We start from the raw sequence: 15,506 nt of genomic DNA, 5'->3' as shown, positions 1-15,506 counted from the left end.
CAAAACTCAGTCCATTCCACAATCTGGCCTAGCTTAAAAATTTATTGGTCCTGTCACACTGCCTCGACTGAGATCTTTGCCAACACTAGAATGAATGCACTGCCGTGGCTCATGTAAGCAGATAATTGCCATTCATGCCCCAATCTGATAAAATAAAATGCCTCTTCCCCAACATTATAATTTAACTGTGATTTGCCCATGAAATATGCATACACTTGTCATATTTTCCTTGATCTCTTTGCCAGATCTGCTTCTGCGTATTTAGAAGCAATGTGACATGCAGCAATTGGCTGATGAAAGCTCCCCTTGTGAATAGGGTGGCATACACATTGACAGGGGAAAAGAAAAAAACACATCTCCCTGTCCCTTCCCCCAAACAGAAGTGATTTGCATATGCTACTTGATATGTGTGGATGCAAGGGAGGCTCTCCTCTTGGTCTCAGCTGTAGGCACAGTCCATGGGGCGGTGGTTTGAGACAGAGCCTTCTCAGTGGTGGCCCCAGTTATGGAACTCCTTCCTCAGGGAAGGATGGCTGTTCCCCACACTGCCATTATTTGGATGCCATATGGGGGGGGAATCTGTTTTCCTGACCATTTGGGACATAAACTGGCTCTGGAGATTTAATAGTTCTGTTCTAATGCTGGTTGTGTAATTCTATTTTCAAATGTTGTGATTTTTATATATTTTATTCAGTGATTGTGCATTTTATGCTTTCTTAGGTGTAAGGGTGGTATATACATGAAATAATAATAATAATAATAATAATAATAATAATAATAATAATAATAGCATTATTATGAATAAATAACAAAGTAAATTCGCAGGATACCACAAACAACAAGCATAGCTATGGGAATTTTGGCAGGCAGATTCAGCTTCTTGGATTCATAAGTGGCTTATTGCCCTTTGCTTATGAGTTGATGGAAATGATTCAACTACTGTTGAATAAAATTTATATTCTAGAATTTGTGAAATGGTTTTTTTAAAAAAATTGTGAGCTCAGTACTACCATAAATGCTTCCAGCATACTATTTTCCCAATATTTTTCTGTACGCCATATGATTGCATTCTGTTAATAGTGATAAAGTCTTCGTCTGAAGGAGAGACGTTCTCTCTCCATATTGCAAAGAAAACAAAGGGGAGGGGGAAGGACATGCTGGAGTGAGGAAATCATTAAAATGCTATTGAAATTGGCTGAAGCAAAGGTGTTTAGCCAAACATTCATAAAAAGGAGGGAAGTGTATTTTGAAGACACAATAAAAGGTTGAGCCAAGGTAGCCAGAATTATGAGGGGGAAGTGAGCAATACTGTATAATGCTTCAATTAGTCCAGTGAAGGGTAGTTGTGCGTCATGCAATGCTATTTTTTGTTTCAAGGAAGTGCAGGTTTTATTGCAGAGTGAAGGACGTAGACCACATGGCTACTGTTCATTGCCTCAAAAAAAAAAATGTTGTTTTATGCACCTGGCAACAGAGGCTTCTGAATGCCAGTTTCTGAGGAAGATCAAAAGCAGGAGAAGGTTTTGGGGGGGTTCATGCCCTCCCCTGGGGATCCCCTGAGATATCCAGTTGGTTGGCCACTGTGGGAAATAGGGAGGTAGACTAGATAGAGCCCTAGTTCATCAAGGAGCTTCTCATGAAGGTAAAGTTGCCTCATTTCAGACACAAGAAACAGACAACCTGTCTTCATGACATCACTACAACCTTATACTAATATAAAAAACAACTAGCAATTGCTGAACATACATCAAAATTTAAGTGAGCATTGAAATCACCAATAGGTCAAGTAAAATATCCAGTAGCTTGATCTCTAAAAGTAGCCCCAAAACCGCATTACAAATTGACTGCCTTGCCCCTCCCTACTCAGTCTTCTGCTTCAGTCAGCTCTTTTTCTGGAAGCATGAACCTTTGCTTATAAGTTGATGTAAATGGTTCAACTGCTGTTCAATAAAATTAAAGCAGCTCAGTTGTGTAGGCTCTTAGGGCTGGAGGGTGAGGTAGAAGCAGGTGAGAACAGCAATGCACTGATGGCAAACGCAGAGTTGTCTGGGGAAAGGAGAGCTCTGCAGCAGCAACAGCACCTCTAGTGGCAGAAGCAGCTAGCCGGGTGGAATGGCCACCTCAATAGCTTCCCAGCAAGAGGGACACTGCTGTTTACCAGGAGAGAGATGGGCAAGGTAGCGGGGAGGTTGAGGGAGTGCAAACACACTGGCAGAAACACTGTACTGGCTCTGCCAGTGGGTTCGCACCACACCAACCTCCTTGCTATCTCCCTGCAAAAATCAGTAAGTGATCTGCCAAGGCCCTCAACAATTTTCTTTTTTTTCTTTTTAAATTGCTTTTTATTACATTTTCACAAACAGAAAGCTTGCCACTTTCATTTGAAGCTTGAGACAGCGCAGCTCGGGGGGGTGGCTTCCCTTTCGTGTCTGCAGCTCTATCCCGTTCTCGGGCATTAGTAAAAAAACCCCAAGAGACAGGAGATCCGCTCCGATGCCGCTGGGTGCCCCTGTCCCTCAAGGATCACCCCCTTGAGGTTTGGGGGTGCTCAGTGTCCTTGCGCCCCCCCCTAAATCCCCCAAGCCGCTCGGAAAACCTCCGGAGAGGTTTTTCCACACTTCAGCAAACGTCCGTGGCAGAGCCGGAAGACTGGCCCTCAACAATTTTCAAGTGGTTCATGGGGAAAAGTTTAGGAACCATTGTGGTGGACAATACTGAGCTGGGTCTCTCTTGGTATAAGGCTGCTTCCTGTCATTGCATAAGAAGAAGAGATGAGGAGTGTGGCTGCCATACTTCTCCAAGGCACTTTTGAGGTAAAGTGGCTTGTGGATTTGCTAGGAAATAAAGGGTGGAGTGCACGAAGAAAGTAATATTGGGACTTCTATCTCTCCTCCCCCCCCTCCCACCACACACATGATCGAAACCTGAACATCTTGGTTCTCTGATGAAAAGGTCCTTGATAATCTTGCAACACTGTTGTTCCTAGGCTTTTGGAGTTGGCTGTGCACCTTCTAACCAAAGGAGGTGATAAAAAACAGCTCTCACTGTGAAGAAAAGAGAGGACAGATGGGGCTAATCAGCCAGGATGTAATTTGATCCAAGGTCATGCAGAGATCTTCTTCAAGGGTGGCGAGGTTTGCCTGGACAATAAATTGTTGAGTGGCAGATGGGAAATGCGCTGTTGCTGACTGAATCGTGAGACACCAGTATCAGTTTTATGTTGAGGGAAATATTCTTCCCCATCGTTCTGCCAGGTCGCTGAGGTCCAGTGCTGAGGGCCTTCTGGTGGTTCCCTCACTGTGAGAAGCAAAGCTACAGGGAACCAGGCAGAGGGCCTTCTTGGCAGTGGTGCCCAGCCTGTGGAACGCCCTCCCATCAGATGTCAAAGAGATAAAAAACCAACTGACATTTAGAAGACATCTGAAGGCAGCTCTGTTTAGGGAAGTTTTTAATGTGTGAGATTTTAATGTATTTTTAATCTTTGTTGGAAGCCATCCAGAGTGGCTGGGGAAACCCAGCCAGATGGGTGGGGTAGAAATAAATTATTATTATTATTATTATTATTATTATTATTATTATTATTATTATTATTCCTATGATAGTTCAACTGGAAATACTAAGTGCTGCTCCCTCACTTATATTAAATCTTCTCCCACTTCTTTTCAGCCATTCTCCGCTGATTAATGAGAGAAGAAATCACATTCAAAAATTCATGAAAGCAAAGAGAAAAATTCAGGAAAATTTTAATGGGTGGGGTATAGGGTTGGACTTACTTTTGAGGGGTTCCTCTCATTCTTTTCAGCTTTTATTTCATGCTGCAAATCGTCTCACCAGCCTTCCTGGACACTTTGAGGAGCATTCTCAGATCAGGAACTGTGGCAGCTGGGGAGGCTGCAGAGTGCTGGAGAAGTGTTCAATGAAAAGCAAACACCAACCATCCTTAGCTACCTTGCAACAATGACTCCATATCCACAGAAGTTCTAATGGACTTCTAAAGCACCCCGACAAGGAAGCAGGAAAGCAAAGGCCTCTTTCATGGGAGAAGAACTGTTGTTGTTTTTTACAAAGTGGAGGAGAAGTTGCAGGCCAGCACAGCCTTATTCAGTGGTACCTCAGGTTAAGTACTTAATTCTTTCCGGAGGTCCGTTCTTAACCTGAAACTGTTCTTAACCTGAAGCACCACTTTAGCTAATGGGGCCTCCTGCTGCTGCTGCGCCGCCGGAGCACGATTTCTGTTCTCATCCTGAAGCAAAGTTCTTAACCTGAAACACTATTTCCAGGTTAGCGGAATGTGTAACCTGAAGCATATGTAACCTGAGGTACCACCGCATAGACTTTTCTAAACAGTAAAATCTCAGCAGGAGACTTTTTGATTGCTGGACTACAACTCCCATGACTCTTAATCATTGTCCATGCTGGCTGGGGTGGGTGGGAAATGGCGTCCGATGACATTCTGTTCTAAGCAGAAATTCGTATTTGTTAGTTACGAGAAATCAGTTGCTTCAAGCTATAAACCTGTATGTGACGTACAATGCAAAATACAGCCTGCCTTAAAACACATCAAAAAAGGAAGCCAACACGAAGAAAAGCAGAAATCAACACTGGCATATTAAATATCAGCAAATATAATTGACTACTCCTTCGCTCTGTTCTTTTCAGCAGCAGACTTGAGAAACAAAATGATACGTGCAACGCTCCTATCTCGCCCTCAGAGCAGTTAAGAAAAACCATTTGGCCCAAACACACAATGCTTTCCAAAGTCCTCCAAGTTCCCTACAGCATAAAGGCTGCCTGACTCATAGCTATGACTCATCAGGAGGAAAGAACAAGGGGTAGGCCTCTTGATCGGTAGGCCTCTTGATCGGTTGTCACATCAAGGGTGGGGGAATGAACGTTGAGGTCAAGTGGAATTATGTGCTGTGTGGCCACCGGGAAGGGCTGAGAGAGTGGGTTGAAGTAGGACATGGATTGTGTCAAAAGCGCTTTCCTGAAGGAAAAAAAGGAAACTTAAATCATGCCATTCTTTGGCCCTGGTGGCAATGGAGCTCTGCCTTTTGTAGAAGGGCAGAAAAAGAGCACTTCAGGTTAGCCACTTTGTGCAAGAGCCTTGTCTATTTGACAATTCCAAGTTGGAGATGGATAATAGTTTTTAAAGGAGTTGAAGGCAGTATGAAAGAACCACTCAGTATTTGAAGGAGCTTCTTCAGGAGATGGGAGAAGCATGGCAGGGTTTTAAAGTGCTACTTTTGTTTTTCACTTTCACTTGTGAATTTTCGGTTAACAGTATCACACTTACTAATACTATTTGCTGTTGTTGTTGTTGTTGATGATGATGATGTTGTGGTTGTTCCTTTTCAAAGAGGTTTTGCAGGTTTCAGAAGTTCTCCAAACTATGGTCCCATCTGCAGTGTATATTTAAAGCACTACAGTGGTACCTCTGGTTACGTACTTAATTCGTTCCGGAGGTCCGTACTGAACCTGAAACTGTTCTTAACCTGAAGCACCACTTTAGCTAATGGGGCCTCCTGCTGCTGCTGCGCCACCGGAGCACGATTTCTGTTCTCATCCTGAAGCAAAGTTCTTAACCCGAGGTACTATTTCTGGGTTAGCGGAGTCTGTAACCTGAAGCGTATGTAACCCAAGGTACCACTGTATATATTTAAAGCAGTATCATGAAGTGCCATTTGTTATGGGCTCTGATAATTGTTAGGAGCCCCTATTCCCCACAGAAAGCTACAATTCTCAGAGTTCCCCGGGAAGAGGGATCGACTGTTAAACCACTATGAGAACTGTGGCTCCGTGAAGTCTCCTAAAAACTTTCAGCAGCAAATAACAAACCACTGTTCCCAGGATTCTTTGGGGGAAACACTTGACTTGGGGAAAGGTGCTATGATATTGCTTTAAATGTATAGCTCAGATGTGGCCTATATTAGACCAGAATATATTGAGGGGGGGGGGGGAGAACCTAGACCACTACAAGAACATTGAAATATGCCTTGTACCAAGGTCAGGCTGTTTGTCCACTTCGCCTAGTATTGTGTACTTTTGGTGGGTAGCAGCTCTCCCAGTTTCACGCAGGGTCTTTCCTTAATTATTATTTTTAAATAATTTTTTAATTAAAAGTTTTCAACATAGAAAACAAGTCAAACTAATCTAAGGAGAAGGAAAGAATAAAGAAAGAGCAACAGAAAGTATTGAATAAAGAAAGAAGAAAGGAAGAAAGAACAGAACGAAAAGAAAAAGGTAAAAAGGACTCCCATCTGTCAGCACAATAGTTCTTCAAAATAGTTCAGTGTTAGTCTGAATTAGTATTCAGATACTCCCTCTCTGCTAAGTGATTTTGCAGTCTTCGATCTGGGACTCTCATTAATTCTTTCAATGCAAGAACTCCAAGGAAGATTCTCCAAATAATATTACAATAGTTCTCCTCCTGTCTGGCAGCACAACGTTACCTCCAATATTAGGAAACAAGGCAGAGGTTTCCCCCATAATCTTCTGCTACTTGCTCCTTTTAGTTGCAGATGCCAGTGGTTGAACCTGGAACCTCTGCATGCAACATGTGTGCTCCACCACTGAGCTACAGGATTGAATTTCCCGGCATACCAGCAACATGGGTGTGCTGAGTCAACATGCCTAAGGATGCTTTTCAGACAGCCACAATTAAAATAGGAACTATGTTAATCCCCATGGTGATTGCTGCTAGTTCAAACAAACCAGGTGGCTGAGAACATACAGTGCCAACCATACCCCTTTGCTACCTGTTTTGTGAGGTACTTGTTCTCACACGTCCAGTTTAGTGTTACCATCACTCCTTAGAACTGAGGAAGGTATAGAAATTCAATTCACTTTGCATCTGAAGATGATTCTACCCAATATGCACTTTCTGAAATGGCAGAGGAACCAAAACACAGTCATCCTTTGAAATTCACACTTTCCTGAATTTTGCAGGGCAGTTCTCCAGCCAAATGACGTGGTATGTTAGGCAAATTTTACATACCAAAAATGTGTATATTGGGAGAAATTCACCCTAAAATGCTAGTGAATATTCACAAGGACTTTTATAAATATATAAAATCACAAAGGGGTTTGGAAATAGGGGAAGAACTGAATTTAAGGTTGGAAAAATGAGAAAGTGAAATGGAGAGATTTTCCCCATCCCTACCAGAAGCACCCTCTGCTCCCCTCTGCCCTCGCCATCCCCACCATGAAGTAACTTTGGCACAGAATTACAACAGGGTCCCATTCCTTCAGAAATACGCTGCTCTGGGTTTAATGGAAATTACGGTCTCATCTCCCCATGTGAAAATTTAGATTGTAAGCCTGTCAAGATAGGGTTATATAGTAATTCTGCCTTGGCAGACTTACAATCAAAATTTACAATCAAAATGTTGTTATCCCACTCTGTAAAGTGCCATGAATGCTGATAGTGCTATATAAATAATAACCACCATGATAATAACCATTGGCATAGTTGCTGCACTTAACTGCCCCCCAGGTTCCTCTTGGCCACCGACAAGATCTTAGCAGGAACTTACCAGAGCTCTGTTATGTTGGAGGTCACCATTTGGAGGAGGGATTGTGAGGGAATGGTGGGTGCTGAGGTGGGGGCACCATGCCCTTATATTAGACACTTTTCCCTCACCTCCAGTTCTTCAGAATGGAGTGGCCTGGGAAATCTAAAATGGCAGCTACCAGCCCAACAGAGCTTTGAAGAGTTCTGATGATAAGCTTTGCCCAGCAGTCCCCAAAGAAAAACTGCCCCTAAAACCCAAAGGGCTTTGAAATGAGTGTTTGTGTGTTATTTTTCCCAGTGCTAGATGAAAGGCAACTTAAAACAATGACTTAATGAGAACTGGGCTTTGTGAGAGAGAATATGCCATCCCAGAGCTATGCTGTGTGTCACAAGAGGCAGGAGGAGTTCTATGGTGCATGTATCTATTTATTTGAAAAGTCTTTATATACCGTTAGCTCATGTAAAATATCTAGGTAGTGTGCAACAATATGTCCAAGTATAACAAAAGAAAAAGCATAAAAAACCAATACAAAATTATCATTAAAATGACTGGCAATTCAAAATTCTATTATTTGATGTGCATTACCTTGGCGATGCTTCTGGATCAAAAGGCAGGATATAAATCAAATAATTATACTTAACATTGTAGTTTGAGGAACACACAGGTCTGGTGGAAGGACAGAAACTTTCCGACTGCTGTTTGAACTTAACAGTTTTTCATGCAATCATGCAGAAGTTCAGATTCCTAATTTTCACACGATCAAATTGAGTGTTTCAAACAATTCATGTTTTTTTCCTTTCCTAATTAAAACATAGTCTAGTAGCTGCCTATTATCTTCAGTGTCTCGCTTTGCTGACTCTGTCGTCATGCAACCCAGACAAGCAAAATTAGTGCTTTTCATCAGCGGAGTTGGTGCTCTATCACTCCCTCCCATCTCCACCTTCAAAACACAAGCACACAAAATAAGCACAGCCCTGAGAAGAAGCCCCTTTGTTCCTGCAAAGGCTCCCTATCACAGGAGTGTTCTGTGCAAGTTTGGGGCACCACCTTTCCTAGCCACCCGCAATGCTAACAATCACCACAGCAAAATCAGCAGCGGACAAACAATGGGAGCCGTTATCACAGATCTCTGACTGCAGCCGTTCCCAGCTGTTTTGACGGCAGAGGCTTTCTGCAATCCCACAGAGAAGCCAAGGACTCTGAAAATGTGCTGATGGAGAGTACATAACTGGTCTTTTTGAGGCATTATCTAGATCTGAACTTTCAGTTTTCCCATGCTTGCCAAGAACAAGGATAGTAACCTGAAATGAGAAGGTGGGAGGACTCCAACAGGCTTGGAAGCTACACCTTTTGACTTGGATGCCCAGCCCCTCAGAGATGCATAGGGTCATCAGGTTGCACCCCAGAGAACTGCTTTCTACCATTACATTTCCCTACACAATAGCCAAAGAGGCAACCACCTGTTTATCTCCTGCTCTTGCTCCACTCTTCTTAAACTGAACATACAAAGCTTGGACCAAGTCTAACCATTAATCCATCTAACTCAGAGATGGTGCACCATTTTTAGTCTGAAGGCCCAGCCTTCCAGGGACCACATACCTAGTTGGAGGTTATCTTCTGTTTTAGTTCTTTTCCATATTTTGTCCTCCATGCCAGCAACCTATTTTGCCAGCAACGAACACTCTACTGCTCATCTTGCCTAGATGAGTCCTGAAAATCTGCTCGAAGGATAGCAAGAGTAGCAATTTTCAGAAGTTTCTCTTGCTTCGTTTCCTCATGCAATGCCATGATTGCTGAAGGCTCACATTTTTTGGCTTCCATTTTGAAAGCACAAAACAACATTGGGGGAATATTTAATACTTCATACCACCAAATACTAAATTCCACAGTATCACCTGTTTAATATTGTCAGGCATCAACTGTTAAATATATAATATTGAAATAAAATAATGATTGGATGACATATTTGGTGCATATTCAGCATATATCTCAATATTCAGAAAATATCCAATTAATGATTTCGAATTAAAAAATCCTCACAGGAGCATTTTATAGGAGCAAACTCATTTGGGCTTTCAGTAGTGAGTCATCTGTGGTGCCACAAACTCTGTTTTCCATGTGTGTTTTGTGACTTATACTGAGTCAACTCTAACAGATGCACCACCCTAAAAAAAAGGGCTTTTCCATAACCACAGGTTCTGGTGTGTACAAGCAATTCTAAAAGGCTCATGTCCAATGCGAAACTGTTATAATAGTCACCTCAGAGGATGCCAAATTCTTAGCTCAATACAAACATTTCTCTGAAGCACCATAACTGTACACCTTCTCATGCTATGTAAGTCAGTGGCCTGGGACATTTCCCCCCAAACTGCCAGGACAATGTGAGAATCTTTGGGCCATATAGAAAAATCCAGCACATACCCCTAAACATTTTGTGAACCTAACGGGAGAAGAATTTTAGTTTCTTCTCCAGCACGGTGAATCATCAGTTCCGTTGAATAGCATGGTGAATCGTCAGTTCTGTTGCTACGCCCAATGGCGGTCTCATTTCCTGTCATGGTGTTTCCTGAGTCTCAGACGGAAGCAAGCGTTTAATGTGTGAAGTAGCAGTTTGAATCTAGCATGGTGATTGGTCACTTTTGTTGTTACCACCTCCGATGGCGGCTTCATTTCCTTTCCCAGTGTAATGCATGTTCTTTGTACTTTTGTCCATTTACTGTATTTATTTTTCTCGATTTGAACTATAAAATGGTGGTTTTCTTGAGTCAAAATGAGAGTACCCCTAAACATTTTTTAAAGAAAAAAAGCACTGGAAAAATCCCAGATGGGTCCTCCTTCCCACACCAACATCACCCCAATTTCCAAAGCAACCGTTTTGGTTCCATGGTGTCCTTGAGGATTTCCTCTGCTGCACACAAAATGTCTGAGCCTCTACCTCCTCACTGCCCTTGTGGTCATAAGATGGTCAGGGTGGTCACCTCATTTCTCCCTTGAAAGGTACACAGAGCTGAAGGTGGAAGTTGGAAGAGTGATGCTCTTCCCCACTTCCTCCTCCAGCTCTATGTACTTTTCAAGGCTCAGAATAATTCTGATAGAAGTAGCCGGAAGGTATGGACATCCCCAGGCCCAATGGGCCTAAAAAGGTTGATGACCCCTGCTTTAGTTTACATTGCGGCCATTCCTGCACACAGGCCCCATTTTTGCTCATTCTGTGTGGTTGGGGCTTTGCACAACTGCAGTCGTATGCAAAGGAGCAGCATTGCAGTGGCTCCCATAACTCCACTGAAACAACCAAGTTTAAGATACAGTGGTACCTCGGCTTAAGAACTTAATTCGTTCTGGAGGTCCGTTCTTAACCTGAAACTGTTCTTAACCTGAAGCACCACTTTAGCTAATGGGCCTCCTGCTGCGATCGCACGATTTCTGTTCTCATCCTGAAGCAAAGTTCTTAACCCGAGGTACTATTTCTGGGTTAGCGGAGTCTGTAACCTGAAGCATCTGTAACCCGAGGTACCACTGTACAGATGATTGCTATGAATATGCTTTCTGGATAATGCTACTCATATTATACCACTGAGGATAGGATTGTTACTTCAGCCTCAGCCATGTCTAGCAGGTGTTTATCAAGAGGCCTGGCTGGAAGACCAGAGGGTGACTCTCAGTGCATAAGACACACAAGCAAAATGCCATTTGGTATATTTTTGACGGCCATCACACAGTCATTGGGTGGGAATACTCTGAAAAATATGAAAAGATTTCCTAAGACTAAGTCCTTGGAATCTTTTTTGCTTTACATTTTGTTTTGTTCTCTGTCACTCTTTTTACTCATTGTGCTTTGGACTCCAAAGAAATGTAACAACAAAAACTCTCATTAATCATAAGCATAATTATTCTTAATTAAATAATAAGAAGCATCTGAACCAAACCAAAACAGGCCATTCTTATTCCAAAGTGCCTCGGCATTGTTAACAAACAATAGAAGGGAAAATGCTTTCTGGAGCATTTTTAATCACAGAGGTAGAGCTTAAAAATAGCCTGCACATCATTGACCCCCCCCTTTTTTTTGCAGGGCAGGGGAGGAAGCCCCAGTTATTAGCATTTCCTTCCTTATCACTGGTTTCTATCTCAACCTGAGTATTTCCCTACCTCGGAAAACACAGCAGGGAGAGAGAGAAAACGCTGGGGAAATATCTTGTTTGGGTTTGAAGATGAATCCTGATTCACAAAAGCTGAACTCTCGAACCTGATTAAATGCCAGGCGCCTGACTTAGGACACACAAAAGAATAACGCCACATCTCTGAGAACGTGCAGAGTATACCCTCACCTCGCCACTAAGAAGGTGCAGACTGAGCTGTTTCAGACCTAACCCACTAGTGTTGCACCAAAATACACACTTAGTTTTAATGGAAACGGGTTGAGCTAGTGGTCCAAATCCTTTGCTTCCGATCTATGAGCACTTGTGCCACTGTTGAGCATAGAAATATTTGAAGGAGAACAATGTGGAATCGTCCTCTAGCTAAACAGGTACTGACTGTTATTTCTAGTCAAGTTGCAGGGATGGGGGCTCAGCCTTCATAGCTTTGCTTTGGATGGGAAGGGTGTATCAGTTCTCAATAATAGGTTAAGGAAAGCAAATAATGGCTTCTCCCAAATTAACTAGGGGGCATTCCCCTTACTCTCCCATTCTTTTAAAGGTACCTCTGTTTTTCTTGCTCCCTCACTCCCCCCCATTTCCCCAAATTTCCTGCCTTTCCTTCTTTCCCTGTGTTTTTTCTTCTTCTTCCTATCTGCTTCTTTTCTCTGCTCATTCTTATTTTATTCTTCCCTCTTTTTTTTGTTCTTCCTTTTGGTTACAAAAAGTTGGGGCGGGCGGGCTGTGTGCTGGCTGTCTCTGTGGTAAGGGGAAGAGATCTTAGAATAAACCCTGGCCACCTTAAGCCCAGAGGAACAAAATATGTCTTTGCTTAACTCCCCAAAGAAGACTCCCACCCACAGAACACATGTACCTGCATCTCTGGGTGTTTCGGGATACATGTCTAAGTGGGTGGATGTAAGAAATGGCAAGTGTTCAGGCACGCTTGTCAGGACTGGGTGTCATTGTTAGTGAAATGAAAATATTTATCAAGGTTTTCCGTGAGTCACTCCTGCTTATAGTCCTTTTCTTTGAGACAGACAATAACGCCTTCCAGTTTACTGGCTGAAGTAGTTGCTGAAAGGGTTGCATGGCTTTGCAACCCTGTTCAAACAGGCAGTGGCGTAGCGTGGGGGGTGCAGGGGGGCCCGGCCGCACCGGGCGCAACATCTGGGGGTTAGGGGGCGCAAATCCACAGGTTAGGGGGTGCAAATCCATGGGTTAGGGGGCGCAAATTACTTGCCTTGCCCCGGGTGCTGACAACCCACGCTACGCCACTGCAAACAGGAGCTTAAGAAGTGGAAAGCCTGGAGGTCGTTCCCCCCTCCCATAAGCAATAAAGTACAGTGGTACCTCGGGTTACAGACGCTTCAGGTTACAGGAGCTTCAGATTACAGACTCCGCTAACCCAGAAGTAGTATCTCTGGTTAAGAACTTTGCTTCAGGATGAGAACAGAAATCACATGGTGGCGGTGCGGCGGCAGCGGGAGGCCCCATTAGCTAAAGTGGTACCTCAGGTTAAGAACAGTTTCAGGTTAAGGATGGACCTCCAGAATGAATTACGTTCTTAACCCGAGGTACCACTGTATCCTAATCTATGCTTTTAGGACCTTTGCAGATTAAATCCAGATAGTTATGATTATTGTTGTTTAGTCGTTTAGTCGTGTCCGACTCTGTGACCCCATGGACCAGAGCACGCCAGGCACTCCTGTCTTCCACTGCCTCCTGCAGTTTGGTCAAACTCATGCTGGTAGCTTTGAGAACACTATCCAACCATCTCGTCCTCTGTCGTCCCCTTCTCCTTGTGCCCTCCATCTTTCCCAACATCAGGGTCTTTTCCAGGGAGTCTTCTCTTCTCATGAGGTGGCCAAAGTACTGGAGCCTCAGCTTCAGGATCTGTCTTTCCAGTGAGCACTCAAGGCTGATTTCCTTAAGAATGGATAGGTTTGATCTTCTTGCAGTCCATGGGACTCTCAAGAGTCTCCTCCAGCACCATAATTCAAAAACAGTTATGATTAGGTAAGAGTAAAACCCTGGAGGGTAGTTCCAACATTTCACCAGTGAAAATAGGGACACCCTATGAAAAAGCAAGACATTCTGGGATCAAATCAGAACCTGGGACAGGGCTGTCCCTGGAAAATAGGGACACTTGGGGGGTTCCCAGTTCACCTACTTTTTGTCCCCAGAACCCTACAAAATAGCATACATTGTGCAGAATAGTTTTCACATTCAGAGGCCCTTCAACATTAAGGAGAGCAATAGGTTTGAGGGTTACTTGGTTTTCTCTAGCTATGTGGGGGACTGAACTGCATTTGACAAATGCAGGCCACATTTACACCATACTTTTAAAGCACCATGATTCCAGCTTAAACAGTCACAGCTTCCCCCCCAAATCCTGGGAACCTTAGTTTGCTAAGGGCACTGAGAGTTGTTAGGAGGCCCCTATTCCCCTCCCAGAATTACAATTCACAGAGTAGTTTATCAATCGATCAATCAATCATCAATCAATCAATCACTCTTCATGAGGAACTTTGGGGTTTTTAAACACAATCAAATTATTATTAAGGGATGCGGGTGGCGCTGTGGGTTAAACCACAGAGCCTAGGACTTGCCAATCAGAAGGTCAGCGGTTCGAATCCCCACAACGGGGTGAGCTCCCGTTGCTCGGTCCCTGCTCCTGCCAACCTAGCAGTTCAAACGCACGTCAAAGTGCAAGTAGATAAATAGGTACCACTCCGGTGGGAAGGTAAATGACGTTTCCATGCGCTGCTCTGGTTCGCCAGAAGCGGCTTAGTCATGCTGGCCACATGACCTGGAAGCTGTACACCAGCTCCCTCAGCCAATAAAGTGAGATGAGCGCTGCAACCCCAGAGTCGGTCACGACTGGACCTAATGGTCAGGGGTCCTTTTACCTTTACCTTTAAATTATTATTAATGAAATGAAAATTATTCTATAACATTTAAATATGCTGTTAGTTATCTCAGTGGTTTTGCTGTTGGAGCAGAAGAGTACTAAAAGTGTTCTTCTGGAAGTTTGTTTTTGTTTTTGCTGGGCAATTGGGAAAAATTATTATTTTACCTATGAAATTAAAATAGTAAAATGTAACAGTATCATAAAATTAAAAGTACAGCACTCTGCTTTCCACAGTCCCCCCACCCCCAGTTCAACTGAACCCAAGTAGGATTTATCCATTGGTTTAAAAATTATGCAAAAATCAGGCCCAGTTCCAATTGGTTGAAGCCTTGGAGGTGTACTAATTTGCACGGTACATTTAGAGTACCTTTTAGTGTACAAAGGTATGTCCCTCTGGTTAAAGGAACTAACATTTGACAGCTGTTATGTACTGAAGTTCTCACCCTGGGCCAGCAGGGGGATACTGTAGATAGTTATGCAAATGAAGGATCGAAAGTGACGTTCAGTGATTGGATAGTTTTAGAAAGTTGCTACAGTTACGTTGTTCTGGAGCTCTATATAAGCAGGCTGACTGAGCTCTTCAGTTCAGTTCTGTTCCGGCCTCTGAATAAACAAGAGCTGTTTGAAGAATCGCTGTGTCGTCTGATATGTTCACCCACAACTTAATAACAGCTATAAGCCCTAAGTCCTCTTCTACAACCATTTTATGCATTCTTCTGTGTCTTCACAATAGTAAGACTAAAAGTGAGAAATGTGCGTATAAACAATCTTCTTTCTATAAAATAACTTGCAAGCTTAAAAATTGCTTTAAAGTGGTGGGGAGGGAATGACTGATGGAAATATAGTTAGGATTCCAGTGGTGTTTGTTCCCTGGACTGAGGTTTTACAAGCACCCATTGCTGGAGCTCCCTGTACCCTGTGAAAATCCATTCCTGAACTCAGGAA

This window comes from Podarcis filfolensis (genome assembly GCF_964270895.1).
Source record: "Podarcis filfolensis genome assembly, chromosome: 1".
Taxonomy (NCBI): domain Eukaryota; kingdom Metazoa; phylum Chordata; class Lepidosauria; order Squamata; family Lacertidae; genus Podarcis; species Podarcis filfolensis.
The sequence above is the reverse complement of the archived record's forward strand: the minus strand, read 5'-3'. Positions refer to the sequence as shown.